This window comes from Ips typographus, linkage group LG15 (genome assembly GCF_016097725.1).
Source record: "Ips typographus isolate SLU linkage group LG15, UJ_Ityp_2.0, whole genome shotgun sequence".
In the NCBI taxonomy this organism is placed as follows: Eukaryota; Metazoa; Arthropoda; class Insecta; order Coleoptera; family Curculionidae; genus Ips; species Ips typographus.
Window position 1 is genome coordinate 2,277,020 of NC_138436.1, and position 18,635 is coordinate 2,295,654.

The 18,635-nt window shown below is 37.7% G+C and overlaps 1 long non-coding RNA gene across 1 annotated transcript in view; it reads left to right on the plus strand.

Annotated features, from left to right (window-relative positions):
- LOC145738266 (uncharacterized) overlaps nucleotides 1-16,860 on the plus strand; it is a 266,136-nt gene extending 249,276 nt beyond the window's left edge. The window contains exon 2 of the long non-coding RNA XR_014180674.1: nucleotides 16,618-16,860. This is a non-coding gene — a long non-coding RNA (uncharacterized LOC145738266). The remainder of the gene's footprint in view (nucleotides 1-16,617) is intronic.
- Nucleotides 16,861-18,635: the final 1,775 nt, after the last annotated feature.

The window sequence follows — 18,635 nt, forward strand, 5'->3', positions numbered from 1 at the left end:
CTGCGGCTGCAGAAAGAGGTTTTTCTCAGCTCAGTTTAAACAAAAGTAAATTAAGAAATCGCTTGTCTATAAAAACATGTTCTTCAATATTAATCGTAAAAGATTATATCAAAATCACGTTCAACAACGTTGGAGATTGGGAACCTGACCTATCTTGTTTAAATTATACTGAATCAACTAGTGATGGGCGATTATGAATGATATAATCGAAATATTTCGATTATGGCAGAATGATCGATCATTCGATTATAGTAACTGAGATATCGAAAGATTGAAATGTTTCTTTCTATTAGGAAGCAATAATTGTTAGGCGCTTTCTTTCGACCCATGCTTTCGGATCCAAACGCGTTATGATCTAAAAGTCACATGACACCATGATTATAAAATCGCATGGGGATCACGTGACTTTTGAATCATAACGCTTTTGGATCCGCAATCACAAACCGAAAGAAAACGGCTGTTATTTGTTATCATTTCGTTTGTTATCAGTCGATTATGCGTTACTCGGAATATTCGATTCGCTAGGATTTCGGTCTTCGGATAAAATTATTGTGGATTGCATTGCAGCCTGTAGTACACGTCAGTGTTTTGTGGATGGCCTAATACGTAGTCGAAAAAAATCCGTTGCGCTGATCCGCACTATGGGAAGTACTCTAACCTAACTAAACCTAAACAGTCTAAACAAAGTTGGTATCTTGTTTTTGCAGTTGCTTTTTCGGTATTCTAAGTTGGTATCACTGCATGATTTCAGAGGGTACTTTTTTATTTATTTGGTTTTGACTTTCGGTTTCGCTGTTTTATCCAGTTCTCTTTCAAAAAATAATAGTTCTCTTAAGTAAATATTTGTCCTGCAAGCATAGTAAAATACTTATTAATATTATTATTATTAGACAAAAAAAAATAAGTTTGTGTGAATAGAATAGACTGTGTGTGTATATAAAACTGTGAATGTGTTTCATCACTTTCATCTAATCTAGACGAGTGAAATGAGTTCCCACGGAAAACGTTCTATGGTGTGGCAGTTTTTTAATCTGACTAAGGACAATAAGCATGTGATCTGCACGGTGTGCCAAAAACAATATAAATATTTTAAAAATACCATTAACTTAAAAGAACATTTAAAAAGAATACATCCTGCAACAATGTTGTCGTCGCCAATATGTCAAGATACTGAAGATGACCCTATCGTCCCTATCCCTTCGACGTCTAAACTTCATGTTCCGCCGCAGAGTTTTGATGCAGAATCATCTACTAATGCATCTGCTTCCATACAAAAACGACCATTAACGGGAACTATAAAAAGGGCCAAAAAACTGCGTTTAGTTGGATCATCCAGATCCAATAATGAATTGACAGAAACTGAAACGACCGATTTTAACTTGGCTCTTATTAAAATGATAGTCTGGGACTACCAGCCTCTTCGAATTGTTGAAGATAAAGGGTTCAGAAATTTTGTAAAACTTCTTAATCCGTTATACTCAGTTCCATCGCGAAAAATGATATGTTCCCGGTTAATTCCTGATTTGTATACAAGTGAAATAAATAAATTGCAACAGAAGTTGTTTTGTCGGTGAATCACATTGGTGTAACAACAGACTTGTGGACTTCAGATAGCACTAATCATTATATTACTGTCACTATTCATTTTATACAAAATGCAGAGTTACATACAAGCGCGATCCAAACAAGTGAAGTGAAGGGGAGCCAGACTGGATTGCAGATAGCAGCTGAGTTAACAGAAATTTTCAGTAAGTGGAATATCACTGAAAAAATAGTGACAGTAGTTTCGGACAACGGTGCAAACATAAAATCCGCTATAAACGACTATTTACACCAGCACCACCACCCTTGCGTGGCTCATACGTTAAATTTAACAGTTAAAGACGGACTAGGCGAAAACAAACAATTAGCTATCATACTGCAAAAGTGCAAAAATATCGTAAACCATTTTAAGCATAGTGCCCTTTCTGCCGAAAAACTTGCAAATATGCAGACACAGATGAACACTCCTCAACTTAAAATAAAGCAAGATGTAGCTACACGCTGGAACTCAACCTATACAATGCTACAAAGATTAATTGAAATTAAAGCTCCCATTACTGCTGTCATGTCCAGTTTGCCGAAAGCTCCTCAGATGCTTTGTGCGGATGAATGGCTGGCAATAGAAGATTGCCTTCCTGTGCTGAAACCATTCGATTTGATGACAAAATCTTTGTCTGGAGAAAAATATGTTACCTTGTCAACAATAATCCTTCTTGTGCGTGGACTGCAATACTCATTAAATCAGGTTACTTGCCAATCCGACATCGGAAAAAAACTCAAAACTGACTTATCAGGGATTATTTCTCGAAGGCTCAGTGGCTACGAAAAGAACAAAATATCCGCAAAAGCTACCTTCCTGGATCCCCGGTATAAAAAACAGGCATTCGGCTCAAAAGAAAATGCAGACAACGCAGAGAAGTGGGTGCTTGAAGAACTCGGTAACTACATTGCCAGAACTGCAGTTCAAGTTTCTACTGCCGACGAAGCCGAAAATAATGAAAATACTATACGAACTGAATCTGCTAATGTTGATGTTGATAATAATAATATGCTGTGGGAATATTTTGACAAAAAAGTAGCCGAATCCGCTACGGTAATAAGCTCTTCTCCCACAGCAAAAGCCATTTTAATGGTCAAACAATATTTAACAATGCCAAATGTACCACGAACTTCGAATCCCCTTGTGTTTTGGTCAGCACATAAATGTGCCATGCCTGAATTATTTGAAATGCACTTAAAATACCTCTGCACACCTGCTACATCTGTACCTTCAGAAAGAGTATTTTCGAAAACCGGTATGTTAACTAATTTGAGAAGAAACCGGCTTTCACCCAAAAACTTGGACCAAATTGTCTTTTTAAATACCAACTTAAGTTCCTAATGAATATTAATGTATTTTGTAATGTGTTATTAATTTATTAATGTGTTTTGTTTTTGTTATATTATTATTAATATATTTTATTATGATATTCATATAAAAATAATGTTTTCATTAAAACAAAAACACGAAAAATTATTATTTATTATAGTATTCTGTTATATATATTTCGATTTTAATTTGTCGTTTACGAAGCAATTATTCCTTCCATTTAGTCGATTATGAGGTATCGATAATACTCGGCACTTTGCACCCAGATTCATAATCGGTCAATCGAATGATCATTCGATTATTTCGATTCATTCGATTATGAAAATGTATCGATATTGCCCAACACTAGTTGAAACAACTGAAGAAACCAAAATAGTCGGCGTCTTTGTTGAGCATGGGCGGCGTGAAAATAAAAAATATTGAGGGACTCTGTACATAAACGCTTATTAATTGCTTACTCCAATGCAAACTATAAACACCGGACTGCTAATTATTGGATTTAATTTTCCTCGATTGTGTCTTTAATTGATTAATTTTCCCGCTTTGGATACTCCCCTTTATTTGTTTGTTCTGGAATGAGTGTTACCGTGTGGTCAGGGTTCCTGGAACGATTTGGGAGTGTCAGGGAGTACATTTTTCCTCGATTGTGTTTTTTTAAATTGATTTTTCCGTGAAAATAAAAAATATTGAGGGACTCTGTACATAAACGCTTATTAATTGCTTACTCCAATGCAAACTATAAACACCGGACTGCACTGCCTTTAGAGCATAGAAAGAAACTAAAAACAGATTTTAAGCCGCCGACCAATAAGAACTGTGGGGTGACCAATTAAACGGTCTTACGGTGCTTACACGTAAAATTATTTGTGACACCTACTCGTCAAGTCCACGTTGACTCCTCGTAAATTACTATGAGGAACAATCACATACAAATTTGCTCGTTTTTTCCTATGCTTTATGTGGTGTGTTGATCGAACCCCGTATTTTGACTTGTCCCAACTGACTTCGTATAAACTATACCTGGTTGCCCGGTGACCTACTGGCGGTGCGTTAGCGGCAATAACCTGGGCAGGGACAAACTGCACGGACATAAATTGGTAATCCATTCGGGCAGAGAAGAACAGTATGGATTCTGGGAAAAGCTAACAAACGCCTGGCGCAAATCGCTCTTTGACGTCTGACTCTGAGGAGCTGACCCCGTGGAGACCAATGCCCAAAAAAAACACCGAGCACAACAACATCCCCTTTATCATCATTCCAAACTACTAAAAAGATGAACTTTTCTGCAAACACGTCACAAATAATACCGCCTCATAAGCGCAAAAGCTCACTACCAGACAATCCGGCACTAAACAAAAACAACGCCGTTTTCGACCTCACACACGACGATCAACGTACGTATACAGATAGAGACAGGAAAAGAAAACTAGCAGACACATCAATATCATCAATACAGACACATCAATATCATCATACATCAATAAGCGGACAAGGAAGTGAAACAAGAGCAGCCAAAAGAAAACAAAACTCCGTAGTGTTGGAAATCAAGGAAACTATAGACAGTCTAGTGAAATACGTAAAGGACTTGGACAAAGTAATCTCAGAAAATAATAATACTAAAAAAGAAATAAAAGAAATAGGAACCAGACTGAAAAGAGTAACGGAAAACTTCAACCGAGATAGTATAAAGAACTGGAATAGAAATAACGAATATGAAGTCGAGGAAAAGCTCACCCACGACGTAGATATACAAACAATTGAAACAAACTCTTGTGAAAAATGTCTACACAACCTAGAACACAATGTGCTTACATTACCAGAATGCAAAAACATTCAAGACTTTGAACAAATAGAAACCAAAACTTGGACACAAACATTATACAAGAATACTGAAATAACAACGGGAAACCCACTAGAAACAGAATCAGCCACTGTTAAAGTTGTCATCATAAATCCGGAAGACCCTGACATGGAAACAAGCATACAAAAACAGTTCAAAGCAAGATACCCAGAACTAAAAGAGTGCCAGGGCCCTTTTGAAGTAATAGAACACTCAATTAGCATTAAATCAAACGCAGAAATACCAACATCCAACCAAAAAATAGTTAAAATAACAGCCAACACTAAAGAAGACCTTTGGACCAACCTTAAAAAATTAAGAGTAGAAACTGCGACTGAAAAACGGATTGCAGTTCACCACATAGACGAATACAACATTCACCTCTTCAGGAAGATGCTCGAAGCAATCTTTTACAACTGCGACACAAAAATCAATATTTTTACAACAAACAAATACATGGAAAAAATAACTGACTCAAAAAAGAATATAAACAAACCAAAAACTAAAAACCTACCAATAAGTTACGCATTAATCGTAGACAAAAACAAAGAAGATCATAGAAGAATTGTAAACGAAATGAAAACCGCAGTTAAAAACACAGATGAAGCAGACATAATAAAGTCCGTAAAAACCGCCAAGGATGGGAAACTAATCATAACCACAATTAATAACGACAACGAAGCCATGACCTCTCTAAAGAAACACATAAGTAAAATAATAAACGACGACACAAAAGTTAGAATAAGTACCAGAAACGCAAACAAGGTGTCAATACACATCAGGGGAATGGACATTGACACAAACAGCGAGGACGTTATTGCAGCAATCGAAAACGAAACAGGAAGACTAAGCGAAGGCAGCTACAAGCTGAGCGCATTAAGACCAAATGCCAATGGTACCCAAGCCGCAATTTTCACAGCTGAAGAGAAAATTCCAGACAAACTACTAGCTCAAAATTGGATGAGAATTGGACTTGTAAGATGTTCCTTGGAGAGACAAATAGTTTTAGACAGATGTAACAAATGCTGGAGTTACGACCACGAAACAGGAAGATGCTCAGGAAAGGCCACTCAAAAAAAAATTGCTTCAAATGTGGAAAAACGGACCACACCGCCAAAGATTGCAAAAACGCAGAATTCTGTTTATGCTGTAACGAAGCAGGCCACGCGGCCGGGTCAGGAAAATGCGCTGAATTCAAGAAAGCGCTAGCCAAGGCACGAAAAAACTATAGAGCGTCAGTAATTAACCAACTTCGCTAATAATAACAAAATGGCGGCATTTACAGTTTTCCAACAAAACATGAACCGATGCGGAACAGCGCACGACGTCCTACACCAAACGATACAAGAACAGAATATTGACCTCCTTATAGGCCAAGAACCTAACCTCAAAAGAATAAACAGATACCTCCATGACAGAAATAACAACTGCTTCATAGAAATAAACAGAAAACACGCCTTAATAGACACACATATAGGAACTAACTTTGTAACTGCAGAATTGGAATTCTTTGTTGCCATCTCCTGCTACTTTTCGCCAAACGGCGACATAACAGACTTTGAAACTCTGCTAGAAGACATAGAAAGGGTTATAAGAGGATCCGCAAAGGAGATCATTCTGGGCGGCGATTTAAATGCTAAGACAACGCTACTAGGCTCCCTCATAACAAACCGAAGAGGTCAAATTTTAGAAGACTGGTTAGCCAAGAACAGTTTTGTTGTAATCAACAACGGAAGAACGCCAACATTTTCAAATGCAAACGGGAGCTCATACATTGACATAACAGCAACAACACCTAAAATCTCAAGCAGAACAAGAAACTGGACCGTAGACGTAGAATACGAAAACTTTAGCGATCATCGACTAATTCATTTTGAAATCTTTTTTCCACCAACCACAATTTTTCAAACAATAAGCAACCAACGCATATCGGGATGGAAACTGACAGAGTCCGGCATGAAATAATTTAAAACCAAATGCGTCGGCATGCTTCAAAAAACAAAAATGGATAGCAATCAATCAGCTAAGCACATCACAGAGATCACCACAGAAACCTGCAACAAAACACTTCCAAAGAAAAAAAAAACGAAGAAAGGTTACCCTCCCGTTTACTGGTGGACACCGAAAATTGGTGAATTACGGAAAACCTGCATCTATCAAAGAAGAAGAAGTCAAAGACTGAACAGCGGACAGAACTCTGAGGAGAAGAAAATCGAAGCCAAAACAGCCTATAAAACTTCCAAAAACATTCTTCAAAAAGCCATACGCAAGGATGGGATATAAAAGAAACTGATGATGCGATATAAAAGAAACCATTGAACCTCGCACTGGTAGCAAAGTAGATTAACTTCTGTAAACTGTGCGTAGATGGAACTATTGTAGTTTAATATGTTTTTACCAAAATAGTCCAGTTATCTATCCCCCACCGCCCAAAAGCTATATTTTACTAAATTTGGTTATACTCGTTGGTTGGCGTTGCGCTTGCGTTCAATGTTCAATCTGTGGTGCCGTTTCAACTTCCAGCAGTGCGTTTTCTAAGGTTAAAAGGAGACAGAAACCTATTTAGAGTGGTCGGATATTGTATTGTGTGTTTCAAGTCTATAGTTTCAACCAATCATAACAAAACCTTGCCGTCGTGAAATCACGGCATGCTATTATTGGTTAGTTTACTAGTATTAGAGTAGAAGTTAGAGACTGGTTGACTGGTTCACATAGATGTGGAAAGTGGAAAATTCGTTCGTTAAGGTAGGAATTTTCTGTTATATTTTATTTTGGAAAATTGCTCATATTTGTTATTATATCACGTACCAATTATTAGTGACCAATAATTCAGTTCATATTTACATAAATCGAGTTAGTAGATAAATAGGTGTAGTGAATTATTAATCTCGTAATGTTTAATAATAATTGTAATATTGACGACATTTTGAGCACTCCAGTAGCAATTTGCCCAAATATTAAAGGTTTGGATTTATTAAGATTGACTCCAAAATCGGATTTAATACAAGAAATAGCACGAAGTATTAAAACTCCGAAACTTAAGTATCCTAGCGTGGTTGCCTTATATCTTAGTAGAAATAAGGAGAACATTGTGAAATATTTTAACAGGAATGATGAACAAGGAGAGATGGATATTGCAGCCAAATCAAAACGTATAGTCAAATTTGATTTAGCTGTCGAAGTACTAAAGAATAAAAATATTTCTAGGGAAAGTCTTTTAGTACAATTGAAATCACCACTTTTTATTAAAAGTATTTGTTTAAATTTAGGCTGGAAAATTATTAATAGAAAAAACTTAATGAATGTTCGAAAAGCATGTTATAGTTATTTGCAAATCTTAAATGAAGTCGAAATGCAAGAAAATATTGAACGTAAACCTGCAAAAGTTGAGGATGACGACAAAATCATTCCTGATATATCACTAAAGGAAAATGTGGTAAGTAAGCTAGAATCAACACCTGAAAAGTATCCTGACATATTGTCACGACGGATAATGAATCAAATTTATTACTTGAGCGGAATGCGGTCAGAGTGCAACTGCAATTATGATGCATTTGCTGAATTGCGAAATATGTGGAATGTTTTCCAAGTACCGAGGGTCGAAAGGTCGTCACGAGTTGTCGGCTAGACGAGGCCAGGTCTGGGAATTTTGATTGGTGGAACCAGTGTCTGGAATGCTATAAAAAGGAGGTTGTACCCTAGAGAGGGGTTCATCCAGTTCTTTCTAGCCAGTCCAGTTTTGCTGTGCACCACGTTAGTGACCGAACCGCAAATGTCAATTAGACATGTCCGTAACGCTCAAGTAAAGTTATTCGTGAACGCGCTCCAAGTGACAAGCCTCTCTCCAAGATTCTGTCTTCTATAGAGATGTAAGTATGTTTATTGTATTTTTATGTTGTGTATTAATTTACGCCTGGTTTATTTTGATTTTATTGGGAGTTAGTAACGTTTTCGTTGGGTTAGGAAACCTGTTATTTTATTAGTTAGTAAGTTAGGTGTTGTTAGGTTTAGGTACTTATTTAATAGAACTTGATGGTAGAGTTAACTGTGTTTTATTTTCACGCTGAAACGAGATCCCAGGCAAATAAGTTGAATTAAATTCAACACGTCACGCTAGTCGTGACATATGGTGGAGGCGCCTACGTTTCAGGGTGGAAAAAACATAATTTTTATCTTTTAAAAAAAAAATCGTTTTATTTAAAATGGGGGGTTCTTCATCAAAAGAAGAAGAAATTATTATTTCTCAAGCGGGTAATAGCGGAGGTATTTCTAATGAAGCGTCTCAAGAAAAAGATAATTCATGGTCAGCTAAGGAAATTTTAATTATTATTTTTTTGTGCATGGGGGTATTAATGCTGGTGTATTTTAGCATTAGGAAGATTATTAGTTTGATGAATAAGCAAATTTGCAAAGAAATTGCTAGGAATAATCAAGTTGTTTAAGATAATCGTTTAAATTTTGTCCGAAAACTTGAAAAATCGAAATAATTAAAAATACTGCCAAACATTTCGTATTAATTTTACATGAGTGAACCAAGTGACAAATCACGAGTACGAACTCGCAGTAAAGCTCAAAGTGTATCAGACAAAGAAAAATTTGTTTTGCAACAAGCACTAGCCCAAGGGAAAACCCCGAAAAAGTCTTAAAAGAGTTGAGAGAGTTTAAAACCGCGCATCATAGCTCAACTGTCGGTTTCCCTGCTTCTGTACAGGCATCGATATTTGCAGGTGCCCCAGAAGTTGACAAAACAACTTCTATTGTCAGTTTAACAAGTAGTGAGGACGAGAACAGCCCTTTCGAAAAAACTGTCGTAAGTGCTCAAATTGAAACCCCGCGAATTCAAACAACCAAAGCTTCGACTTCCCAAGTTCAGAAAACTAAAGATTCCAAAGCAGGATTACGATCCCCAGAACAATTTTTTAAGCCAAGAGCTTCATTAAGTAGGACTCCGCCTAAACCGCGAGAATCAGAAGAGCCTTGGCAAGAAAGTCCCCTAGAAGTGGTAGTGCCAAAGCCTACCTCATCCCGCCCCACAGATTTATTACAAGGTTGTAATAATCCTTGCCCACCCCCTGTAATTCCAGAGAGAAACAGTGTGATACGTCCTAACAATACTGCAGCAATGGCTAACATGACTTTACAGGTAGCTTTGGCTGAGCCAAAAACTCCCGCCACACCAAAGTTTACATGCCCACCTACATTTAACCCATCTATAGATTCTCCCATTATTTTTGTGAATAAATATGAAAAAGCAGCGATTGCAAACAGCTGGTCGGAAAACCACAAAATTTCCTACTTAGCAAATTTCTTGGAAGGCCCGGCTCAGACTTGGTTTGATGGTTATATTAACGAACCGGCAAACCAGGCAAAAACATGGACAAATATAAAAACGGACTTTTTAAAAGAATTTTCTGGTGAACAGCCACTAAGAAAATTAAAGTTTCGATTAAATACACGAAAACATCAAGACAATGAGGATGTTAAAAAATATTATTTTTATTTACTTGCGTTGGCAACAGAAATTGACCCGACAATGTCTTTTGACACGTTTAGGGACCATTTTGAAAATGGTTTACACCCATCCTACTATGAAATGTATTACTTGCTGAGTTCAAGTAATCAAAATTTTAATGACTTAAAACAGCTAGTGTTAAAGCTGAGTGACATTAAAGAGAGAACCCTGGTGAATCAGATGACACGTGATACGGCACTGCTTTCCGTATCACATTCCGTATGCAAGAGAATAGAAATAATGAGTACAGAGGTCCAAACTATGGAAACAGAGCACCTTATCGAAATCAAGGTAATAGCTATTTACCTAATACAAGAACACACGATGGACGCATTAGAGGCATTAATTGCAAAAGAGTAGGGCATGCATCATGCAACTGGAATGCAAACAGTTCCAGAAATAATTCAGAGAACCGTCGAAATGATCGGGTATATCAAAACCGAAACGAAAGAGGACAATTTCGTCAATAGGAAGCCCTAACGAGATTGTCCACCTGTCATCAAAGGGCGTCAAAGGAGGGTTATTGTATGTGCATTTAAAAGTAAATAATCAAGAAAATGTAAATGTCGTTCTAGACACTGGAGCGTGTAAAAATATTGTGGATTTAAATTATATTAATAACATGTATTCTTTGGAAAATGATGTTGAATTAATTACGGCAGGCAGTTACCCTCTTACACCTATTGGAAATTCACAAGTGACGATTGAAATAAATAATAAAGAGATATGCGTTGAAGCATTAGTGGTTAAAAATTTGTCCAAAGCTCTAATTTTGGGACATTTGAAGACGACAAAGTCAGTCATTGACTATAATAACAATAAAGTGACATTGCAGCATGGTTCGGACAAATTGATCATAAATTTTGGGGATTATGATTCAGCTGAAGAATGCGATCCACAGCAAGATTTGTTCGTAAACATAGCAAACGAGCCAACAGTAAATTCCCTGAAAATTACCGTCGCCGGCGATTACGTGTTGAAACCCGGGAATGATATAGTTACCCGATTGAACTTGAACCTACAACCATCTGACTTAGCGGAATATTGTTTTATTGAGAAAGATAGTTTTTTACGACCGAGAGGTCTTATTTGCGTAGGATTACCGTTTTTGCAGAATGGACATTTTTATATTAAGCTTAAAAATGTCGGTCATCGTAGAATTTTTGTAGAAAAGAATTCCACGATTGGTAATCTCGAGAAAATGATTAAAACGGACATGACAAAAATTCCAGTTTGTTGTATTAATAAAACCGAAAATGATGAAGAAATAATTACCATGAATGACCATAATCTAAGTAATATAGCAAACTTAGGATTACAGAATAAATTGCGAACCCTACGTGCGGAGTATAGAGACGTTTTTTCAAAAACACCAAAATATATGGGGAGAACGGATGTAATTGAACACGAAATTGACGTAGGAAATGTTAAACCTATAAAACAAAAACCTTACAGAGTAGCACAAAAAGAAAGAGAAATAATAGATAATCAAATAAGGGAAATGGAACAATACGATATAATAAGGCAAAGTAACTCGCCCTGGGCAAGTCCCGTCGTATTAGTAAAGAAAAAGTCTGGAGAGACGCGGTTTTGTGTTGATTATCGCAAGTTAAACAATGTAACAGTGAAAAATTCGTGGTCAGGATCTAATATTGAGGATATTTTGACGTACTTAGGAAACGCCAAATATTTCTCATCGTTAGACATGTATTCAGGTTATTGGCAAGTCAAAGTAAAAGAAGAAAGTAAGCCACTTACTGCCTTTACGGCGCCAGGTCATGGATTATGGGAATTTAATGTAATGCCTTTTGGATTGTGCAATGCCCCGGCAACATTTCAACAATTAGGGGATGTAGTGTTTAGAGATTTAAAATGGAAAGAAGTTTTAATTTACATGGACGACATTATAATTTTTTCTGAAACAATAGATGAACATTTGGAAAAATTACGTAAAGTTTTCGATAGACTTCGAAGTGCAGGCCTAACGTTAAAACCTAAAAAATGTGAATATCTAAAAGAAAAAATTAATATTCTTGGTTATACAATTTCGACAGATGGAATTTTTCCTGATAAATCAAAATTAATTTCAATTGAAAATTTTCCAAGGCCAAAAAATGTAAAAGGTGTACAAAGCTTTTTGGGACTTTGTAACTATTACCGGAAGTTTATAGAAAATTTTGCAAAAATTGCACGCCCCTTACATGATCTGACAAAGAAACAGAATAAATTTGATTGGCAGGACATACATGACATAGCGTTTAAAACACTAAAACAGAAATTGATTAGTGAACCAGTGTTGGCACATTTTCAGCCGAACAAAGGGTGTGAATTAAGGGTAGATGCATGTAAAGATGGACTAGGAGCTATATTGTTGCAGGAAGACACGGAATATAAGTTACACCCTATTGCTTACGCAAGCAGAAGTCTTAGCAAAGCGGAGAAAAATTATTCCATAACTGAATTAGAAGGATTGGCGGTTATATGGGCACTTTCATACTTAAGACACTTTATTTATGGTAAACCTGTAAAAATCGTAACTGATCATCATGCTTTGTGTTGGCTAAAGACATTGAAAGATGCCACAGGTCGTTTAGCCAGGTGGTCATTAAAACTGTCAGAATTTGATTACACGGTGTGCCATAAATCAGGGATTGCGCACAAAGACGCTGACTGTGTAAGTAGATATCCGGTACTGCAACCAGATACGGACAAACACGATGTTGAAGAAATACCAACATTTATTTTGGATACTCGTAATATTAAGGAGTTACAGAAGAAAGATGAAAAAATTTTCCAAATAATAATGACAATCAAGAACCCGGAAGATGCTACAATTGGTTTACGTAAGCAGGCAAAAAACTTCAGGATTGAATCAGGAATTTTATACCGAGTAAATCCGAATGATTTAGGTCGAGATAAGCTATTAGTAATACCGCAACAGTTAGTGGGAGAAATTTTGTATTCTCACCATTCAGAACCGCTGAGTGGTCATTTGGGAATAGCAAAAACGCTATCAAAAATTAAGCAACGGTATTATTGGCAAGGGTTGCAAAAAGATGTTGAGAAATTTGTTAAGGGTTGTCAAGATTGTCAAGCTAGGAAAGGTCAGCAAAATCAAAAGCCGATAGGATTTTTACACCCAATTCCTGTGGGAACAGCATTTGAAAAGGTGGGGATTGACCTTTTAGGCCCTTTCCGCCGAAGTAGCAATGGTAAAACCATGATAGTGGTAGCAACAGACTATGCAACACGTTGGGCAGAAACTGAGGCGTTACCGAGTGGAAAAGCAGGGCCCGTAGCAAAATTTATTTTGGAAAAAATAATTACGAGACATGGAGCGCCTAAGAAGTTATTAAGTGACAGAGGAAAAGTGTTTCAATCAGAATTTACAACAGCATATCACCCAGCAACAAATGGTCTTACGGAGCGATTTAATAAGACTCTTGCAAACATGTTGGCAATGTACACCAACACAAATCAGTCAAATTGGGACCAATACTTACCACATGTAACTTTTGCCTATAATTCAGCGAAACAAGACAGCACGCAATTCTCACCCTTTATGCTAGTATATGGGCGAGAACCTGTTTTACCAACTTAGGGAAACTAGTCTGGCAATACGTAATTTTGCAGCTGAAAATATAAAAAAACGACAGAATATAGACAAACTGCGTTACAATTGTAAACATAGACATGTGGAGTTTAATGAGGGTGACCAAGTGAAAGTTTTCACCCCGGTAAGGAAAGTTGGGAAAAGTGAAAAATTGCTGCTCAGGTGGTTCGGACCTTATTATATAAGACGAAAAAAGTCGGACGTGGACTATGAGATACAGAAGGGTAGATCAGATAAAGCAAAAAGAGAAGTTGTGCACGTAAGCAGAATGTTACCCTATTATGATCCCTGGACCCCATAATGCACGCCTTTATAAAGAAAAAACAAAAGAGACAACTTTGAACACTAAAGAGTATATTACTACTAAAAAAGTAGTAATAGTAATACGAGAGGGTGGTCGCGAACCCCGTCCGCTGTCCATACGGGTGCCAAAGGCAGCCCAAGGCACGTAGGGCGGCGATACGCGACCCGCGCGCGCACTGTCGGGAGTTGGGGTGAATCGTGGAATAGAATTGTCTATAAAATAAAGAAAAACATGAGGTTACATACCCTACGAGTAATGAGCTAAAGAGCACAAATCAACTTACCGCTCATGACTAGCAAAGCAGGCAGAGAAAAAAAAAAGAAAAATTAATTTTTTTTTCACCGGAGTTGAGACAACTTCACTCAGGCTCACAAAGAAAGTGACTGGAGACGAAAAAGTAAAGGACCGTTTCGTCCATAAAATGAGAAAACTGCTGTGAATGCAGTGCCGCATAAGTAAAATAAATAAACGATAATAAGGCACCGTCTATCCCTAACTGACATAAAGATTGTAACACTTTGTATACAAAGTAATAATTTTGTTGAAATGAAAATATTACGTTTGTTGGGTACAAACTTCACATACCGAGTTGTACCTAAATTTGAAGTTACTGAGCTCAGGGATTTTTATTCTCTTATCCGCGTCTGAATTTAATGCGCAATTGAAAAATTCACGAACGGATATTAGTCTAATTTTCCGCAGTTACACCAAAAGTGTGTAAAATGATTATCTAAGCGCGCGTGTTACAAGTTATTTGACTACAATGGAAAAAATGATATAACTAAAATGGCATACTTAGACAAAAATACGAGGGACGTTAAATATATCGGGAAATGCCACAGGTGCCGAACAAGTAAATACTTGAATAAATATAAATGTCAGTGGTATGTGATATTGGGGGATAGACAGATTAAAATAACGAGTTTTCGTTTTATTTTAGTGTTGGATATTTTTGAATACCAGCATAATGTATTCGGTCGAAACAAATGCATCAAATGAATAATATGCGACCGCATGCGTCCCGTAAAAGTGCTGACATGAAATTAAGAAAATATAGATAATTCCATCGCTATGATTTGCATTTTAGTTAGCGAAGTACCGTAACAGTACCGCGAGTGCGTTTCCTTGAAAAAATACCGATCAAAAGTTTATAAAAAATGGAGTGGATTGTGATGTTTCTATATTATGCCCGATGTGTTTCGCACATAAATGTCAAATTACATTTATATGACATGGCGTTATACCTTTTATGGGAATTACATCAAGAAATACAGCGACCGGGAATAGTGTATTTGGGAGTCACAAAGGCGTTACTAGCACTTTGGACCCAAATAATTCACATGGAATACCAGATGATTCATATTGATTTAATGATGAGACAAAGAAGAAACCCTACGGAAAGATGTGGTTGTGCAATCTGCACACCTCCGAGGGTGCCGTTCTATCAACCAAGACAATTTGGGGAAATCTGTTTGTGGATGGTTGCGCATGCAATGTTTGTGCGTACAGAAGGAGTTCACAATTCAGGCGGCGTGAACCATATCAACCTCCCCGACCCCATTTGCCACCGAGAATGATGGGACATCCATTTAGGGTGCCATCAAGAAGTGAACCTACATTAGTTGAAGTGCCGAGGGTGACTTTGCGATCGAATTGGAACCCCGTTGAGCCACCACCGAATACAGCAAACATGACAAATTGGACTCGGCAGGTGACTGCCACGCCTCTTCGAAGACGAATAAATCATACACGTGTACGTGGTACGGCACCATATCAAGTGCCTATACGTGAGGAAAGAAATGAAGACCAGTGGAACACTGATCAGGCGAAACCCGGAGGGACCAAAACCGAACAAGACAAGTGAAACAGTTATTGTTCAATGTATTGTTACGGTTTGGGCCTACTATGCTCAATACTACTGAACGAGCACTGGACTCGGGATGAAAACGATGCGCCGCAATATTGTCACGTTTAATTTATGAGCACTTCTGGGTTCACCAATTAAACTGACTCACGACGTTAAACGTCGCGCCGGGATCTCAGTTTTAGGGATGGAATCAAACGCTGAGTTTTTCTCATATAACACTTAAATCTATTAAATATGGTATACACAAACGTGTCTGCATAATACGGTTATAAACACTAAAAGTTGACAATTCTACAATTTGTACTTACATAGTCACAAGCTAAGGACTTAGCATTTCTGGTGGCTGGCTTGGTCACTTCGCGTTTGAACAACTTTGGAGAACGGACTAATTAACTTGATCTTTTCCCGAGGAGAGTCGACATTTCGACTTCTCGGGTCAGCTGGTCGCACTACCGTTGATCGGTTCACACTTATCCTATACTGCAAAAATCGGCGTATTTTATACCCGATTGATCGGCTGACGTAGTTTGTTATTGTTCGTCGCCTATTTTTCATATTCCTGCAAAGCAGGTGGTGGTGACTCATCACCGGTACGGTGCACTCGGTGCATGACACATTCGGTGCATCGTGATGCGACCTTGCCTCGTGCGCTTAATATTTCGCAATCCTCGAATACTCTTATGTTTTTTAAGTTAATCAGTCCAACTTTCCAATTAACGGATTTTCCATTCGTGACATATGCCTCCGCCCCAGAAAAACTGGTCCCCAGTTTTATATGAACAATAATAAAAACTTTAAACAATAGAAAAAACATATCGTTAACATAAATTTAAAAATTACATGTGTACATACCAAGGTATTATGATTAATGGTTAGTAAGTTTACATATGCGAGTATTTCATAGTACTCAGTTAAGTTTACAATCATTTCTTAATAATATGTTAGTAGAAAATGGTGAGGTTTTGTTTTTTGTTTATCAATCCCAATCCTCTGACCGGTTTCGCCGTATTACGGCTCATCAGAGAGGCTATAGGGCTTGATAACCAAAGAACAAAACCTTCGTTCCAGTATAGTCAACTGGATGCCAGAAATGATAGTTGTGTGCAACATCTGGTGACATCTGTACTCAACTCTATGAGTTAGAAAGTACAGATGGCGTTCCAAAATCTAGGAACAGCACCATTAATGCCGCATCATTCGGTAAACACCGATCTGATTGGTTGAAAATGGTGAGGTTTTGTTTTTTGTTTATCAATCCCAATCCTCTGACCGGTTTCGCCGTATTACGGCTCATCAGAGAGGCTATAGGGCTTGATAACCAAAGAACAAAACCTTCGTTCCAGTATAGTCAACTGGATGCCAGAAATGATAGTTGTGTGCAACATCTGGTGACATCTGTACTCAACTCTATGAGTTAGAAAGTACAGATGGCGTTCCAAAATCTAGGAACAGCACCATTAATGCCGCATCATTCGGTAAACACCGATCTGATTGGTTGAAAATGGTGAGGTTTTGTTTTTTGTTTATCAATCCCAATCCTCTGACCGGTTTCGCCGTATTACGGCTCATCAGAGAGGCTATAGGGCTTGATAACCAAAGAACAAAACCTTCGTTCCAGTATAGTCAACTGGATGCCAGAAATGATAGTTGTGTGCAACATCTGGTGACATCTGTACTCAACTCTATGAGTTAGAAAGTACAGATGGCGTTCCAAAATCTATGAAAATCTATGTTGCACACAACTATCATTTCTGGCATCCAGTTGACTATACTGGAACGAAGGTTTTGTTCTTTGGTTATCAAGCCCTATAGCCTCTCTGATGAGCCGTAATACGGCGAAACCGGTCAGAGGATTGGGATTGATAAACAAAAAACAAAACCTCACCATTTTCAACCAATCAGATCGGTGTTTACCGAATGATGCGGCATTAATGGTGCTGTTCCTAGATTTTGGAACGCCATCTGTACTTTCTAACTCATAGAGTTGAGTACAGATGTCACCAGATGTTGCACACAACTATCATTTCTGGCATCCAGTTGACTATACTGGAACGAAGGTTTTGTTCTTTGGTTATCAAGCCCTATAGCCTCTCTGATGAGCCGTAATACGGCGAAACCGGTCAGAGGATTGGGATTGATAAACAAAAAACAAAACCTCACCATTTTCAACCAATCAGATCGGTGTTTACCGAATGATGCGGCATTAATGGTGCTGTTCCTAGATTTTGGAACGCCATCTGTACTTTCTAACTCATAGAGTTGAGTACAGATGTCACCAGATGTTGCACACAACTATCATTTCTGGCATCCAGTTGACTATACTGGAACGAAGGTTTTGTTCTTTGGTTATCAAGCCCTATAGCCTCTCTGATGAGCCGTAATACGGCGAAACCGGTCAGAGGATTGGGATTGATAAACAAAAAACAAAACCTCACCATTTTCAACCAATCAGATCGGTGTTTACCGAATGATGCGGCATTAATGGTGCTGTTCCTAGATTTTGGAACGCCATCTGTACTTTCTAACTCATAGAGTTGAGTACAGATGTCACCAGATGTTGCACACAACTATAATATGTTAGTACTTAC